Source organism: Leptinotarsa decemlineata, unplaced genomic scaffold, assembly GCF_025532065.1.
Source record: "Leptinotarsa decemlineata unplaced genomic scaffold, Ldec_3_MD MMD2_tig00000090_RagTag_RagTag, whole genome shotgun sequence".
Lineage (NCBI taxonomy): Eukaryota > Metazoa > Arthropoda > Insecta > Coleoptera > Chrysomelidae > Leptinotarsa > Leptinotarsa decemlineata.
The window spans coordinates 6,050,512-6,067,941 of record NW_027412541.1 but is presented as its reverse complement, the minus strand read 5'-3'; the positions used below and the strand labels follow the sequence as shown (position 1 = coordinate 6,067,941).

At 35.9% G+C, this 17,430-nt stretch overlaps 1 protein-coding gene across 1 annotated transcript in view; it reads right to left on the bottom strand.

Moving 5' to 3' along the window:
• The window catches only part of LOC111505025 (sialin), a 93,844-nt gene extending 77,424 nt beyond the window's left edge, over positions 1 to 16,420 (bottom strand). The window contains exon 1 of the mRNA XM_023159776.2: positions 16,230 to 16,420. The gene's annotated coding sequence lies outside the window, so the exon portion shown is untranslated. The remainder of the gene's footprint in view (positions 1 to 16,229) is intronic.
• Between the last annotated feature and the right edge of the window lie 1,010 nt (positions 16,421 to 17,430).

Genomic DNA, 17,430 nt, shown 5'->3' with positions numbered 1-17,430 from the left:
CTGTCCGTCACTCGCGATGGAACACCCCATTTTTACACCAAAACATATTAGGGGGCAAAATAGGCCCACAATTCCTTCAGATTCGTGATCAGGACTACCAACTTACTACGAATACACTTTTTTCCTGAAAAAATTTCAGTCCTGAAAAATCCGAATTTGTCTCTCTTCTTATGGAAACTCCCCCGTATCTTCCGTAATATTCGAGGTGGAACGATGAAACTCTCAGGACTGATGGACATGCTCAAAATGCACGTACCACCTGAATGGGGTTGGCCAAAGTGATATACACTGTCCGCCACTCGCGATGAAACACCCCATTTTTAGGTAAAACATATTACGGCGCAAAATAGTTCGCTTCCAACACCTGAACCCCTTCATTCTATCTGGAGAGTACTCTCAGGTATGAAAGATACAGATGCTATGAGATGCTATCATCCATTTTGAGGCTATCTGAGGAAAATGTCACAGCACCACATTCTCAGATTATCGAGTGTATGAAAAATTATCGATGGCGGCATCTATTATAACTGGAAAAGATTATTCGTAAAACTAATTCGGGTTGCTGAACATCCAAATTCTATCCCAACCAGAAGTGAGAGACCTCGATTGATGAGGAAAAACTGCAAAAAATGGAAAAAATCAATATTCCAAGGTTCACATCTCGAAAACTGTACAATTCTGAGCTTTGGCTGTGGACACTTTCAATCAGCACATCAAGAACTACAACATATCAAAATTTCGGCAAAATTCAAGGCAAGCCATTTCTCATGAGAAATGTGCGGGGTCCTTTTTCAAAATATTGAAAAAACATTTCACCATCCGAAACAAAATTAATCTTCATACTCATTGCAACACCGAAACAACTGTTAATTTTTAAAGAAAAAATCGCACTCGGTGCGATTTTTTCTTTAGAATTTAGATTATTTTACCTACTTGCTGAATTGTTGTCTGAATTCATTTGAAGGGATTGAATAACATCAGTTTCATTGAATCATGCGGTGCCCTTAAATCACCATGGAAAACAGTTGCTCATTGATATTTTCTGTCAACCTGACAATATTGTTGAAAGATCTTGTTGTATTAACCCCCAGACCAGTTTTCATTGTATTTGTTGTTTCTAGTATTGTTGTTCTTTGAATCACCGTTGTTCCTGTTGTTTCTGCCGTGTTTTTGTTCTCATTCCCATTATTGTTCCTGTATTTGTGTTGGATATTGTTTCTGTGTTCCAGTTGTTTTCTGTTCGTGAGTTCCTGTTCATATTTTAATATTTCTGAAGTTCCCATTTTAACTGATATCAGCTCATTTTGATTGACGAAGTTCAACATGGCACGTCTGTCACTTAAAGCAAAAATTGAAATTGTTTTAATTGTTGGTGAAGGGGTGAGGTCTTATCGTGAAGCGGCCGCTGAATTTAATAGAAGACACCCGCTAGAGGTAGCTGTACACCCTGGAACTGTACATAAAATATATAATCTATTCGTGAGCACCGACCAAGTAACAAAGGACAGAAAAATTATAAAACATCTTATTGATGATGATACTATATTGGCGGCTCATCAAGCTGATCCTCGAATTAGTTTGAGAAACTTATCGCTTCAACTCAATATGAGCCGCAGTAAAATATGGAGGTGTTTAAAGAGGCATAAAATGCATGCTTTCAAACCCAAATTTTTACATACTTTGCACGAAGGAGATGAAATCCGCCGTATGGAGTATTGTTTATGGATGCAGGGAAATTATCTCAATGACAGGAATTTTTTAAAGTATATCTTCTACAGTGATGAGGCTACCTTTACCACGAATGGTGTTGTATCTTCCCAGAACATGAGGTTTTGGGCTGAACAAAATCCAAATTGGGTGGTGAATTGTAGAGACCAAATATCTCAGAAAGTTAGTGTGTGGTGTGGTATCTTGAACGAAAATATCATTGGGCCATTTTCCGATGTGTTGGAAGAACTACCTTTGGATGTGAGACACAGCATGATTTTTCAGTTAGATAGTTCACCAGTTCACAATAGTGGCATAACAAGGGTTTGGTTGAATAGGAATCTACCTATGAAATGGATAGGACCCAATAGTCCTCTCGTAGTATGACCACTACGATCCCCAGATTCAACTCCACTGGATTTTTATTACATGTTTCCGTTTCTCTTACAAAATTACCATTTTCTCTCTTATTGAGAAGGAATAACTTTCCTGACAACAAAATAAAAAATAAATTATTCATGTGAAAACAAAAGTCGAGTTTCTCTTGAACAAGTTCGTACATGTTTTGATGTCAAAACCAAAAAAAAATCTACTTAAATTATTACGGAAGATACAGGGGTGTTTCCATGAGAAGTGAAACAAATTCGAATTTGGTAGTCCTAATCACCAATCTGAAGGAATTTTGAGCCTATTTTGCCCCCTAATATGTTTTACCGTAAAAATGGAGTGTTCCATCGCGAGTGGCGGACAGTGTATATCACTTTGGCCAACCCCATTCAGGTGGTAGGTGCATTTTGAGCATTTCCATCAGTCCTGAGAGTTTCATCGTTCCACCTCGAATATTACGGAAGATACGGGGGTGTTTCCATAAGAAGAGAGACAAATTCGGATTTTTCAGGACTGAAATTTTTTCAGGAAAAAAGTGTATTCGTAGTAAGTTGGTAGTTCTGATCACGAATTTGAAGGAATTTTGAGCCTATTTTGCCCTCTAATATGTTTTACCGTAAAAATGGGGTGTTCCATCGCGAGTGGCGGACAGGGTATATCACTTTGGCCAACCCCATTCAGTTGGTAGGAGCATTTTGAGCATTTCCATCAGTCCTGAGAGTTTCATCATTCTACCTTGAATATTACGGAAGATACGGGGATGTTTCCAAGAGAAGTGAGACACACTGTATAATGAATAAGTTTGAAAATACGATGAAACTGCAGTAACGATAGTTACAAATAAAAGTGGTATAAAAATATAGAAAGTTTCAATTCTTTTCTTCATTATGATTTCCTACCGGAATACGGGGGTGTTTCCATAAGAAGTGAGACACACTGTACATATAACACCACAGAAGTTAGTCAGAAAATAAAGCCGTACATTCACTTACAGACTAATATACTCCCAGATCAGGCAATCAGAAATCAAGAAATGGGTAACTCTAACATATTTTGGTGAAAGAACAGAGATAATTGCGAGTTTCCTCAAAAAAAAATAATGTGGAAGTGACATTCAGACCACATGCCAGGTTATCTGATTTCCCTTTCAATGGCAAAGATAAAGTGGACAAGTCGAAGAAATCTGAAGTTTATAAGCTTAAGTGCCCGTAGTGTAATAATGTTAATGTAGGACAACGTGGTCGGAATTTACAAAAACGGTATGCTGAACATGAAAGGTCCTTCAGACTAGGTAAAAATAATTCGACGTGGTTTCAAACCATTCCTTGGCATGCAACCACAAGTTCACGAATCTAAAAGATACGGAAATTTTGCACTATGCAAGAAAGGGTTGCAAACTCAATTATCTGAAACCCTTGGAAATTCATAAGCATAAACATTGCGGGTGCAACCTGTTGAATGATCAAATCGATCTAGTTTACTCACCGGTTTTCAAATTAGCATATCCACATTGTCACAAGTAAATAAATTTCAAGTTCTCAATCAAGCTTTTATTACCTTTTATTACCTACAGGCAAATGTAATCGATCATTTTTAGTTTACCGTATAAGTTCTAAAATGTCCTTATAGGACGAAACTGCAGTGACGTTAGTTTCCAAAAAAAAGTGGTGAAAAACATAGAAAGTGTCAATTCTCTTTTCTTCATTAGAAATGAACAGAGCCACAACACTGGGTAAATCTATTTTTATTTGGATGAAACATGGGTCAATGAGGCTCACACCGTCTCGAAGGATTCGCAAGATCAGAACATCAAAAGTGAAAGACGAGCCTTCATGGAAGGTTGGTCCACTGGTTTGAAAATTCAAGTTGGAAAACGTCGTCGTCTGATCATCATTCACATAGGCAGCAGTGAGGGATTCGTGAAAGATGGATTGATGCTGGTTGGATCGAAGAAAAATGGGGATTATTATCAGGAAATGAATGCCACACTATTCGAAGAATGGTTTGAAAACATACTTGTTAAACTTCCGCAGGGATCCGTAGTAGTGATAGATGACGCAAGTTACTACAGTAGACGAGTCGAGAAGCTGCCGACATCATGTTGGAGGAAGGCATATATTACTGAGTGGTAACAAATGAAAGATATTCCTTTTGATTCAACCATGTTAAAATTTGTGCTCCTAAACTTGGCTAAACTTCATAAGTCAAAATTCGTCAGGTATGTCACCGATGAGATGGTGATTTTTCGGTTGCCGCCTTATCACTGTGAAATGAATTCAATAGAGTTGGTTTGGGCTCAAGTTAAGGGATTCACTCCAAGGAATAACAATATCATCAAACTGTGTGAAGTAAAGAAAATGCCTTTTAAGTGCTCTAGAAACAGTCTACCAAAAAGTTTGGGAAAAATGTATTCACATAACATTTAGAATCGAAGCAGACATCTTTGATCTGGATGATCGCATAGACTCATTATCAGAAAAAAATATTCCAGTTGTCATAATGCCTGATGGAACTGATTTATCCAGCCAAGAATCGCTCTGCGACTCCCTGTAGACTTTTTTCAGATTATAAATTATCTAAATATCTTATTCGATGTACATATTCCCATTAAATCTATAAAATTGTTTCTGAATCAACTATTAAATCCAGTAAAAATATGAATCTTCATTTCCAAACAAACAAAAAATCGTTTAACTAGCTTTCACTTATTTTTGACATGGTTTTCTATTTGGGATTGCAAATTCAGATATTCAAATTTCTAACCACGGAAACCTATTCTATTTGTATACGTATCTGGTGACGTTTCGAAGACTATCCATTTTCATTATCAAACCTACGATCATTTTGATATTATTAGTGTCAATAATATAAAAATGATTTAATTACATCAAAAGACGAACTATAACTACAAATTATTATGTTTCGATTTAAATAGGTTTTGGATAAAGAAAACGGATAGTCTTTGACACGTCACCAGATGATACATATTTATTTTTATATGCAAAATTTTATAAATTCAAGTTACTGATAAATTGTATTTTTTGTTTTTAAAAGCTAATTTATCAAATTCAGTAATTTTTTGCCCTTTCTACATTAGCATTTATGTTAAAATTTAATATTCTGATTATTTTATAGATCTGCTGTCGGTAACTATCCTTAACAAAAAAACTATTTTAAATATAAATAAATAAATTAAATATTTAAACAGAATTAGTTTTCACGATATTTCAATTATTTTTGCATCATACAGAATGTTTCATTAGGAAATGTATATTAATACACCCAGTCCGACGACTATTAATACCTTTTTCAACGTAATATGAGAGACGTCGTCGGCCGCCTCTTTTGAAGCTCTTTGTCGCAAGTCACTATTTTAATGGCATCTTAACGGCGTCCTCAAAGGGCAATGCGAGTAGGAATATCTCAGTGACTTTGTGGATGAATTGCAGTGCCACTTGCTTGAGACGACTATGTTGCTTTTTTTTATGTACCGGCATGTTTGCAATATTGAAATTCTTTACTCTTAGACAAACCGAATGTACTATATGAAAATTCACAAGAAACATCAATATTATCTTCATCTACTTACATTTTTGTTATGTTTCATGATATGTTCGTTATGTTTCGTGATTCGTGATAGTTGAAAATAAGTTGAAATTATAATAAAATTCTGAATTTTGTCGTTCGTTTCATAAGTATACCGGCAGATAATCATATTTTCCACAAGAATATATTCACAGTATCTTTGTTTACTTCATATAAAAAGTAGGATTTCAAAATAAAGAAAGAAAACGTTTTTTAATGCCTAGACATTAAAATTAAAAATATCACTTATATGATCGATAAATGTCACTAAAATTGACGTTTAATGGCAACTGAAAAGAACAATTTCAACTCACTACCTTGTTTGTGAAAAACGTTACTGCTAAGATTGCATGAGCTATTTACGCTTTGGTGTCCGGTCAAATAATGATTCGTAGTATGTATTTTTGTTTGTTTTTACAAAATATTTCAATAACAGTCATATAGTTATCAGTAGATATTTCAAATTTCTTTCATCAAAACATGACAGAAGAACAATAAGGAGGTACTTATCTGAACGAATTATTGCAAAATGAATCACTAACACCTGATTCATTATGATTGTAACCGCAATGGCATTTATACATTCTGTGATTATTCAACAAATTATGTGATTAATTTGTCTGAAAATTGTACTGATAACGATTTGTATAATGGTCTTGGAAACACCATCAAACATATTAGACGGTATTGGGAAACAAGTATCTTCAATGAATTGTGCGATCTGCAAAAATTCTTGAGGAAGGATGCATATTTTCCAGTGATTTGCAATGACGCACTTAGGAAAATTTGGGAAAAATACACAATTTTGAATTCTAGTGTAAACTTAAATTAATTCTGGAAATCAAGCAAGCATCTTTGGTGATCATAACATTACCAAAACACAAAACGTATTGGTCTTGCTGGTGCCAACAGAAAAGTGTGGCTGTACATTAACCGCGTAAAGAGGGCCGCAAAAGAAGAACACATTGTGTTCGGAGAAACAAGGTTTTGATGAGAAGACGATTACTGTTAAAGAACTACCAAGTAACCCAAATCAACTTAAAAGATTTGTAGTTACCGCACCGTTCGAAAAGCTGGAAGAAATGTATCGAGATGAATTTTGGCCAAGAAATGTGGGTGTAAAGAGATTGAACTTCGAGAAACATAACAACGCGGGGGGATTTTTTATGACCCAATGACCCAAAGGTACACAAAGCAAGAGATGATGATGATGATGATGATGATGAAGCTGAAATAGGACTCAAATAAAAACAGACGCCAAATAGCATACAAAAACGAACTTGAAAAGCAATATCAGCATTAGCATTGAATTTTCATTCTTGGAAGAGATTGTTATCTTACCTCAAGCATTTCAATATCATAACTGCGGATCAACATGATTTTGTGCAAAATGAATCGACTACAACTGCAATACACTCATATGTTCTTGAAGTCATTAAATGCATTGATGCGGGTGAGTGCCCTATTGGGCTATTTTGCGACCTAAGCAGGGCGTTCGATTGCATCAGTCATACAATCTTATTGAATAAACTATCTCGATACGGTATCCGAGGTGTCACTCATGAATGGATAAAAAGTTTTTTGAGTAAACGTAACAATCGTGTCACTATTGGTAACCATATGTCATCGTGCAATGATTATTCTGACGTAGGTGTTCCTCAGGGTTCGGTCCTAGGACCTACCTTATTTATACTTTATATCAACGATATTGTGAAGATATGTGATAGCTCAATCATTGTTTACGCTGATGATACATCAGTAATTGTATCAGATAGGGATGAATATTGTATACGTCAGAAATGCAAAAAAAATCCTTTGATATGGCTCAGTGGTTTAGAGCCAACTACTTCATCTAAATACAAATAAAACAAATTGTATACGCTTTCACGATAGACAAAAAGAAGCTAGTGTAGTTGATTTCGGAGACTTACAGTCTGTTGATAAGACCGTCCGCTTTCTTGGATTATATATCCAAAAATTGAATTCTGTTTCCTATCAATTACGTAATTTGAGATCAGCTCTGTCTAATGATCAGTTGCTGATGCTCTAATATGTCAAGTGGACTCCAGACTTCGATATGCCATCTCCCTATGGGGAAGGTCTTCGAGAGCTAATGATGTATTTGTTGCACAAAAAAGAATACTCCGAGTAATGGTCTATCCTCTCGACAAAGCCATGTTGATGTATTCAAAACATGTAAAATCATGGCGCTACCATCACTCTTTATCTTTGAAGTTTGTGTGTATATATTCAGTAACTATAACAGTTTCTCAACCAGATCTAGCATTCATAAACATGACACAAGAATAAAAAATCAGCTGAATATACCCTTTTCCAGGGTCCAATTATCTAAAAACTCTCCAAACTCACTAGGTCCTTTATTATTTAATAAATTACCAGACTATGTAAGAAAGAGTCGAACCTTAACATGTTTTAAAAAAAACTTAAAACATTTTTTAATTGAAAGATGCTATTATAAAGTCGATCAGGCACTATAATGAGTATTTGTAAATCCTTTATGATTTGTCTGTTATTTGTGTATTTGGGTGAATATATGTATATGTTATATATTCCAGCTACGATACAACATGTATATATGTCTGTATATGTATATATGTGTTACACAATTATTCTATACTATAGATGAACGACTATAATATCTGCAAATTTACTGTTTTGTTATATACAATTTAACTGAATAATATCATGTTCTGTTAATTTCAGATAAACGACTACTCCTATACAATACTTGTATTGTCCTTCTGGAGAATAAATAATCATTATTATTATTATTATACACCAGAATGTATTCTGGTGTATAATATGTAGAGGAAATACAGGAACTCCTGAAACATCATTTAAACTGCTGTTTTCTATGTTTGACAGAGCATTGGAAAACAAACTCACAACTAGAGGTACACAAGCTGAAGGACTTCAAACTGGTCTACTATTTCTGCAGACAGCAAGAAAACGCCCATGGAGGAAGTGCACTTTATGTGAAGGAGGGTACAACAGGGATGGAGCGAAAGGATATCACAAACCTATCAGTTGCAAATCATATTGAAATTTCAACTGCCGAATTCAAAGTGAATAATAACTCAGTTATAGTAGTTGCTATATATAGACCCCCAGGTGGTATAGCGGTGATAGCTGGAGATATTAATCTAAATTTTTGTAATGAATCAGCAGAAACATTTGAGTTCATTTCCCTAATAAACTCTTACAACTTCAGACATACAATCGAATAATATACCTGAATTACATAAAAATGCAGCTCTGCAATTGGCAATGTTTTAACAAACTGTGAGTATGTTTGTTCAGAAGTAATACATTCAATGATTTCAGACCATACTGCTCAAAAACTCACGCTCTATAATGATTTCCAGGAAAGAAATAAAGGTGTTTACAAAAGATCTTACACAGATAAACACATCTTACACATACAAAATTCTATATCTGTAATGAAAACAATATGCTGGATTGATATTTACACTCTATACCAAAATGATGTCGATCAACAATAGAACCTATTTATGCAATATTTCCTAAAAAATTTCAATCAATTCTTCCCTAAGAAGAAAGTGTTGATGAAACAAACGAAATGAAAAACTAGTAACAAAGGAGTATGATGCTGAACTCACTGAATGTAAAATTAGATTAGATATTCTCTATGTATGTAGCACGGAGGACCAAACTCACAAAGAAACATATAATCAAGTAAAAAAGAATACAACAGCAAACTAAAAAAAAGTAGGGCAAAAAAGTATAAAACAAAAGTAGAACAATCAGATAATAAATCTAAAGCGGTATAGGAAGTTGTTTTCACACAAAATAAAATCAAATGACAAATCAACACTGCTAACACCAACAACTGCAAATGAAATTTTAGAACTTGTTAAAAAAAATTAAGAGTAAGATGAGTAGTGGACATGATGAAATCCCCTATTAAATTATTAAATTATGTAAAGAAGAAATGAATGTGAACAATTCTCTAAAATACGGAGTTTTTCCTGACTTACTCAAGCTAGCATTAGTCAAACCCATATTGAAAAAAGGGTATCTCTCTAAACTAGAAAACTTTAGACCAATTAGTCTACGGTCTTCATTCTCAAAAATTTTTGAAGTTGTATTATGCAAACGGGTGATGGATTTCTTCAGGCAGTGTAATCTTATCAGTAAGTGGCAACATGGATATCAGAAAGGGAAATCAACACGTATAGCAATTTTTCAGTTCATTCAAATATCTTGTTACAACTTGAGAACAATAATTTGGTATTGGTATAGTGTTAATTAACAAGGAAGGAATCAAAGCTGAATCAGACAAAATCAATTGATACTGGGGTACCACAGTGTAGTATAATTATCCCAATGCTGTTTATCATTTTTCTAAATAATCTGGAGGAGATTCGTGGGAAAAATTGCAAAATGACAAATTATGCGGATGACACAAACTTGCTGGTCAATGCAGGAGACTATCCCGGTAAGATATATATAACTGAAGAAAGCCTCTGTAAGGCAGATGAGTGGTTCAGGAGAAACAAACTTATAATGAACTGTAAACTGTAATGTTCAAAACAAACCATGCAAGATTTGACTAACCTCAAGAAATTCGGCTGACGGATATTTCACTCAAAATAGAAAATGAGTGCATATCTTAGGACTGCACATAGACAGCACACTGAGTTTCAACAATTATATTCAAAATGTTCGTCAAAAGTTGGATTCAATGATACTTATTGGTCAGTATGTTGACACAGATGTCATCTGAATGGTCTATCATTCAAATTTTGAATCTGTTTGTAGGTATGGCATTATTTTTTATGGAGGTAGTAGAAATGCAGACCAAATTTTTATTGTACAAAAAAGAGCCTTAAGAACTATGCTAAAACTAAACTCAAGAGAATCATGTAGAGGCAAATTCAGTAGTGTCTTAAAATACTTACACTTATAGGAGTCTTTATACAGAAACTCTTGTTATTCCTTTTTAGAAACAAATATTTTTTTGAGAATAGTCTACCACAAAATGTATATAACACTTGAAATTGTGACCCAAAACATAGACTAACTGTTACAGAAAGGAGCCCGTCTATCAAGGCATAAAAATGTTCAACAAACTCCCCACCAGCATCAAACAAATGAATAAACTTGGTGAATTCAAAGAGGGAATTCATAAGATTCTGCTGAATATAGAACCCTATACTATTGCTGAATAGCTCAACCATACTGTCTGATATAATATATCTTACTGGTGACGTTATTTCCGTTTTTGTATTCTTTTGCGATTATTCTTCAGAAACAAAGATATTTTTATTATTATTATTCTGAAGTGTCAATTCCGTTTTTAAGTCAAATATATAAAATACTAGCGAACCTCACCAGCTCCGCACGGGTGCAATGCTGATACTAAATATAAATTCATCCACCGGAAATTAAAGGGCATGGAGAAACAGTGATGAATAGATAATTTTGTTTGATGTAATTTTCATATGTAAACGCGCCCTTTTTATCCCCACGGGGGCTCCACAGTTGAAATATTAGAAGATTCTTTCTTGGTGCGCATCCAAGACCTAAAAAGCAACTATAAACCAAATTTTAGCTTTCTAGGACTCACCAGTACGAAGAAACTGAGATGAACCAGTGAGTGTTAAGTGAGTGACTCTTGCATTCATACTATAATATAATATAATATAATATAATATAATATAATATAATATAATATAATATAATATAATATAATATAATATAATATAATATAATATAATATAATATAATATAATATAATATAATATAATATAATATAATATAATATAATATAATATAATATAATATAATATAATATAATATAATATAATATAATATAATATAATATAATATAATATAATATAATATAATATAATATAATATAATATAATATAATATAGATCATTAGGCGAAATGTCCCTTCTTAATGGCTGAATGTCAACTAGCATGAAATTCATAATAGGAAAATTAAAAATATTTTACGTAAGTGGCCTCTATTAACTGCATGTGACTTAAAGCTATCTATATGTATCTCATTGTCAGTGGCATATACCAATAACCTTGGGGTGGAACAATGACACTCCCAAGACCTAGACACGATTACTCTTTCCGTTGGAAGTATCAATGTATGAATATGACTTTTGAGATTGATTTTGTTACATGTTCATAGAAGTCTATGAATGAAATTTCACACGTGATCGGGTTGTATTGACACAGAGGAACAGAAAATATCTCTATTTCTCTCCACACCGTGGAGTAAGTGATATTTGGGTCCGAAAATCATGTGCCCTGATCAAGCGCAATGAGCCAAGAATGACAGTCTTCTGCATTTGTGCGGCTAAGATTTCTTGGAAATCTTAGTGCGGCAAGCAGGTATGATTTCAAGATTCGAGAGTAGAGAGGACTCCAAAAATCAGAACCATCTTGACAGAAAGGTCTGGATAGATATTTTATCCGTTTTTCCTTCTTTTATTAGCTTGTACGGGGTCTAATGGTGGGGAACGAATACTTCCAATAAATTCGGCACTTCTCTATACCCATCTCACGACTGCGATAGACTAAGGTGTTGAACACACCATCCTGGCAAGCCATGATGAATCCCTAAGTTTGCGACTTCAGCCCACTCGACCTGAGGAAAGCGAAAGTCAGGCGCTATGATAAGCCAAGGTCTTCAATGTTATTGAAGAAGACTCCCATGTATTGGCTCATCCTTGTGTTTCCGCAGAAGTGAGGTGATCTCTGCGGCTTTTATATGAGCTTTTTGTTGAACGGGTTCCAACTCGGTGACAGAGTTGTGGTCACCTCGTTCAGTGTCGAAAACAAAACCGAGATCATCACCTGCTCGGGCAGCTGCTCTGAAGAGAAATGCTACAATTCCTGCTCTCTCATGCTCACAGGAGATCCGAACTCCTGACGACTTTACAGGCTATGTCCAAGACCATTCTGTCATGTAGACACTCCAAACTCAAAAGTCCATGGCCTCCCTGTTGTCGAAGGAAGTACAACTATGGGACGGACGTCCCATACCGATAGCATGTGTGTACTCTTCCACCACCCTCAAGGACTGATGGAGATCCTTCTCTCCAGAGGCATGAAGTTCAAGTTTTATTATTTTTTTTTTCACCGTAGTGTGCGCAGGTCAGGCCCTATCCCACGAAGCCCCGATACATTCGAGAGGGCGCGCCAGCATTATCAACCAATGACTACTCCCCACACCGTGGGGTAAGTGATAATTGGCTCCGAGAATCATGTGCCCTGAGCAAGCGGTGTGAGCCAAGAATGACAGTCTTCTGCATCTGTGCGGCTAAGATTTCTGCCTCAGTGCGGCAAGCAAGAGAAGACATCATTCCACCAAGGACTACAATAATCAGAACAACCTTCTTGGCAGAGTGATCTGGATAGAGTCTACAGAGTTCTAAGAGAAAATCTCGATATTTTATCCGTTTCTCCTTCTCTTTTCTGACGATATTCGTCTCGCCAGGAGCTGAAAACTCCACGACAAATATCGTTTCGGTCTGGTGGTCGAGAAGGACTACATCAGGCTTATTAGCTTGTATGAGCCTGAGGGTGAGGAACGAATAGTTCCAATATATTCGGCACTTCTTGTTTCCCACAACGGATTCAATATCCCCCGGAGCGTAGGGCAACACCGGTGTCTCGTCAATACCGTGAGAGTGCCATAGAAGGTAATATAGCACTCTTAGGGCCGCGTTATGTCGATGGATATAGGCCGAGACCGCATATGCTGGACATGCTGAAGAAGACTCCATGCATTGGCTTATCCTTGTGTCTCCGCAGAAGTGAAGTGATCTCTGCGGCTTTTATCTGAGCTTTTTGCTGAACGGGTTCCAACTCGGTTGGTTGTTGTGGTCACCTCGTTCAGAGTCGAAAAAAATACCGAGTTCATAAGCTGCTCGGGCAGCTGGCCTAAGGAGAAATGCTCCAATTCTTGCTCTCTCATGGTCACGGACCATGCAGAGAAGGGGATCCGAACTCCTAACGACTTTACAGGCTGTATCCAGTACCATTCTGTCATGTAGGCACTCCAAACTCAAAAGTCCACGGCCTCCGTGTTGTCGTGGGAAGTACAACCGTGGAACGGACGATTTGGGATGCAAACTCCTAAACAGATGCATCATTTTTCGGGTATTCACTTCGAGTTGATACAGCTTCTCCCGAGTCCACTTCACTACTCCAAACGAGTAGAGTAAAATTGGAACGGCAAGCATATTTGTTGCAGCAACTTTGTTCTTCCCCGACAGTTCCGATGACCAGATCTGTCGAAGTTTGTGCTGATACTTGCCGCAGAAAGAGTTTTTCACTGATGTTACCTCTTGTGAGTGGCGTTGTTCCATCCCGAGGTAAATATACGTCTCTCCTGCATCCAGATGGTGTATAGGATGCTTCCATCTACGAGCTGCACATTCTCTCCGTAGTCCCCGCATCGTCCTCTTTTGAGATGGACCATTGCACATTTGTCTATCCCGAATTTCATATCGATAGCATGCGTGTACTTTTCCACCACTCTCAAGGACTGATGGAGATCCTTCTCTCCAGAGGCATAAAGTTCAAGATCATCCATCTAAAACAGATGGGTGACCTTGTGCCTCCGGTTTCCGGGGGTGCCACATTTATACCCTCGAGTATTTCTGAGCGCAACAAATAATGGCAATAGTGAGATGCAGAAGAGAAGGGAACTTAGGGAATCACCCTGAAATACACCCCTTCTGAAAGTGACCCACCCTGTTTAGACTCTTGCTTGACCAGATGTTATGGTGAAGCGAGTTCGCCAAAGTGGTATCAGTTGTTCAATGCATCTCACTTTGTTGTCGGGCATCGCAAGGCATCTGAGCAAATGCAAGATGAGCTCATGCGAAATTGTATCAAATGCCTCACGGTAATCGATCCAGGCCATAGAGAGGTTACGCTTATATTGTATCTAGTCCTGCGTTACATATCTATCGATGAGCAGGTTCTTTTTACTTCCAGCGACTCCTCTCTTCGACCCTCTCTGCTCGTATATATGTTCGAACACACGGTCAACATTCATTATTATTATTAATATTTTCGCTGTAGTGTGCGCTGGTCAGGCCCTATCCCCCGAAGCCCCGATACATTCGGGAGGGCGCGCCAGCATTATCAACCAATGACCACTCCCCACACCGTAGGGTAAGTGATCATTGTGTCTGAGAATCTCATGTGCCCTGAGCAAGCTCAGTGAGACAAGAATGACAACCTTCTGCATCTGTGCGGCTAAGATTTCTGCCTTAGTGCGGCAAGCCGTTGTGATTTTAAGATTCGAGAGTAATGAGGGCATCATTCCACCAAGGACTCCAATAATCAGATAATCAGAACAACTATCTTGACAGAGTGGTCTGGAGAGATTCTGCGGAGTTCGAAGAGAAAATCTCGATATTTTATCCGTTTTTCCTCCTCTTTTCGGACGATATTCGTCCGTTATTATTAGTATTACTATTATCATTATTATCATACTGTGAATTAAATCGAATTGAACACATATAACAAAATTTACTAGGTAGGTTCAACATATTTCATTCATTTGAAAAATGTTCACCAACAAATGAATAAATTATTCTTTTTTTGTTAATGTAATTTGTAATTTGAACACAATACAATAACTTAACTAAACACGTATTTCTGCTATTGCTCTTGCAAACTTGAATAATATTTTCTCAACTGAGAAATATTTTCTTAACGATTTGAAAAACATGGGAGCATTTTTATAAATGGAAGAAAGAATTCTACATCGTTATTACTTCGCTAATGAATATACTGTCAATGTATACAAGAACTGAAATATATGAGAACTTTTCGATTATGGCGATAAAAGTTGAAATCAAATTACAAAACTTTTTGTTTGATTCAGTAATATAGATGCCGAGTTACGGCCATAATTACTGGTCACTTGCGAAGCATCAAATTACTCAACAGTTTAATCAGTAGAATTAGGAATCTCTGCCATGAAATGAATTTATTGAAAACACTTTTCCATCACCAGAACAAAAATGCGAATTAAGTCAGATTCAGTCATTCTCTGATGATGCCAACTTGGTTAGCGAAACGCGCGTCAAGAGGCAGCATTTATGTTCTGGTGAGGAAAAAAGTGTTCAAAATAGATACTTTCAAGTTTATTACAATAACTAACTATTTCTAAGGAGTATTCCTCAGATGAGTTTTTGTGAAGCCTGTGCAAATTGAACAAAAATACACTGTTATATCAAGACGTTCAACTATATGTACGCTTGAATGAGAATCTCTTTATTATTTAGGATGAATTTGTATAAATTTCATTTTCTTATCCCAAAAACTTTCTTCGAAATGGAGAGAAAAGAGAAAATAAGCAAGGTAAAATCACAAAATTATAATTACGCACCTTGCCATTAAAAAATTAGAAATCTAAACCTATACATAATTATCCTCAACATTTCTAATGTGATGCAAACTACTTATATCTGCAAAAAAGTTGCACCTTCAAAAATGTGAAAATTTTCATATAAATATGTTTTTACCATCTGATTATGACAGGAAAATCACGTTATATATCCAACACGTCTTCGAAAAAACTTTTGAAATATCACACACACCACACACTATTATTTTACAATTTTTATAAACATTGCATTCACCACTACTTAATCGAGCAGTTACTATCACCAGTACTACCGCGATACTACCTCAACAGGTACATCGTAAGCACTATTTAGTCATTCCAACATAGGCGAGATTGCAAAACCGAATCATCGACTACTCTCGAAAGTCCAGATCGGTTCAATATTAAACTATGCTAAATAAATTAACTATGTTTCTACAGTGTTTGAAACTAAATTTCAATTATGGTAGCAAGCTCATCCTTAATTATTGTGTTGCATCTGATACGTTTTTTATAACTTCTGAAATATTGTTCTAGAAAATCACGGTAACTTTAGAGAGAACGGTATAATTCCTTTTCAAACTTATCCGCGTTTCCAACTGCCCGCACTCTCAAAAATAAATCCAGGTCAATAGAGAATCTGGGCGAATGCGATAAAGGGCTGGGAAGCCCACTTCAGAAAGTTACCTTGTTATATGAACATCTGAAAAAAATATTTGAAATACATTGAATCAATTATTTCCTATGGGATCATATTTTAGGGCTCTTCATCAAGCTCACGAAGAATTTTCGTAATATAAAAAAATTATAAGATGTATATTAAGATTGGATCGTAATACTTCATGTAGGACATACTTTTCTGAACTTAACATTTTGACAGTGCCTTCATTGTATTTTCGGGCCCTTGTCAACTTTCTAAAGAAGTATCCCCATCTGTTTCCCAAAAACGTTGATCAATATTCTGCAAATATGAACCTCAACACTAGGCATCGAAAAAGCATATACCTCACTACCTCAATTATTGAAAGATATTAATAATAGGGGAGCCCACGATGCAAAATGGGGATTTACTCGAGCGTCATAGAGACATATTTGGTTGCAAAGCTTGGATGATAAGAAGAAAAGAATGTTATATAATATATACCTTTTCATCGGTGGGGAAAGCGTCTATAGATATTTAAATATGTGAAAAAATACTGTTGCATGGATATAATCGAGCGCGTCAGATATTGATAGCATCAATGTCCTATGTATTTTTAATAATGTTCGTATGTTAATCTAATCATTTGCATGATGCGGAGGGTTGTACGTAAGGGTTAAAAGTGAAAAGAAAAAAAAAA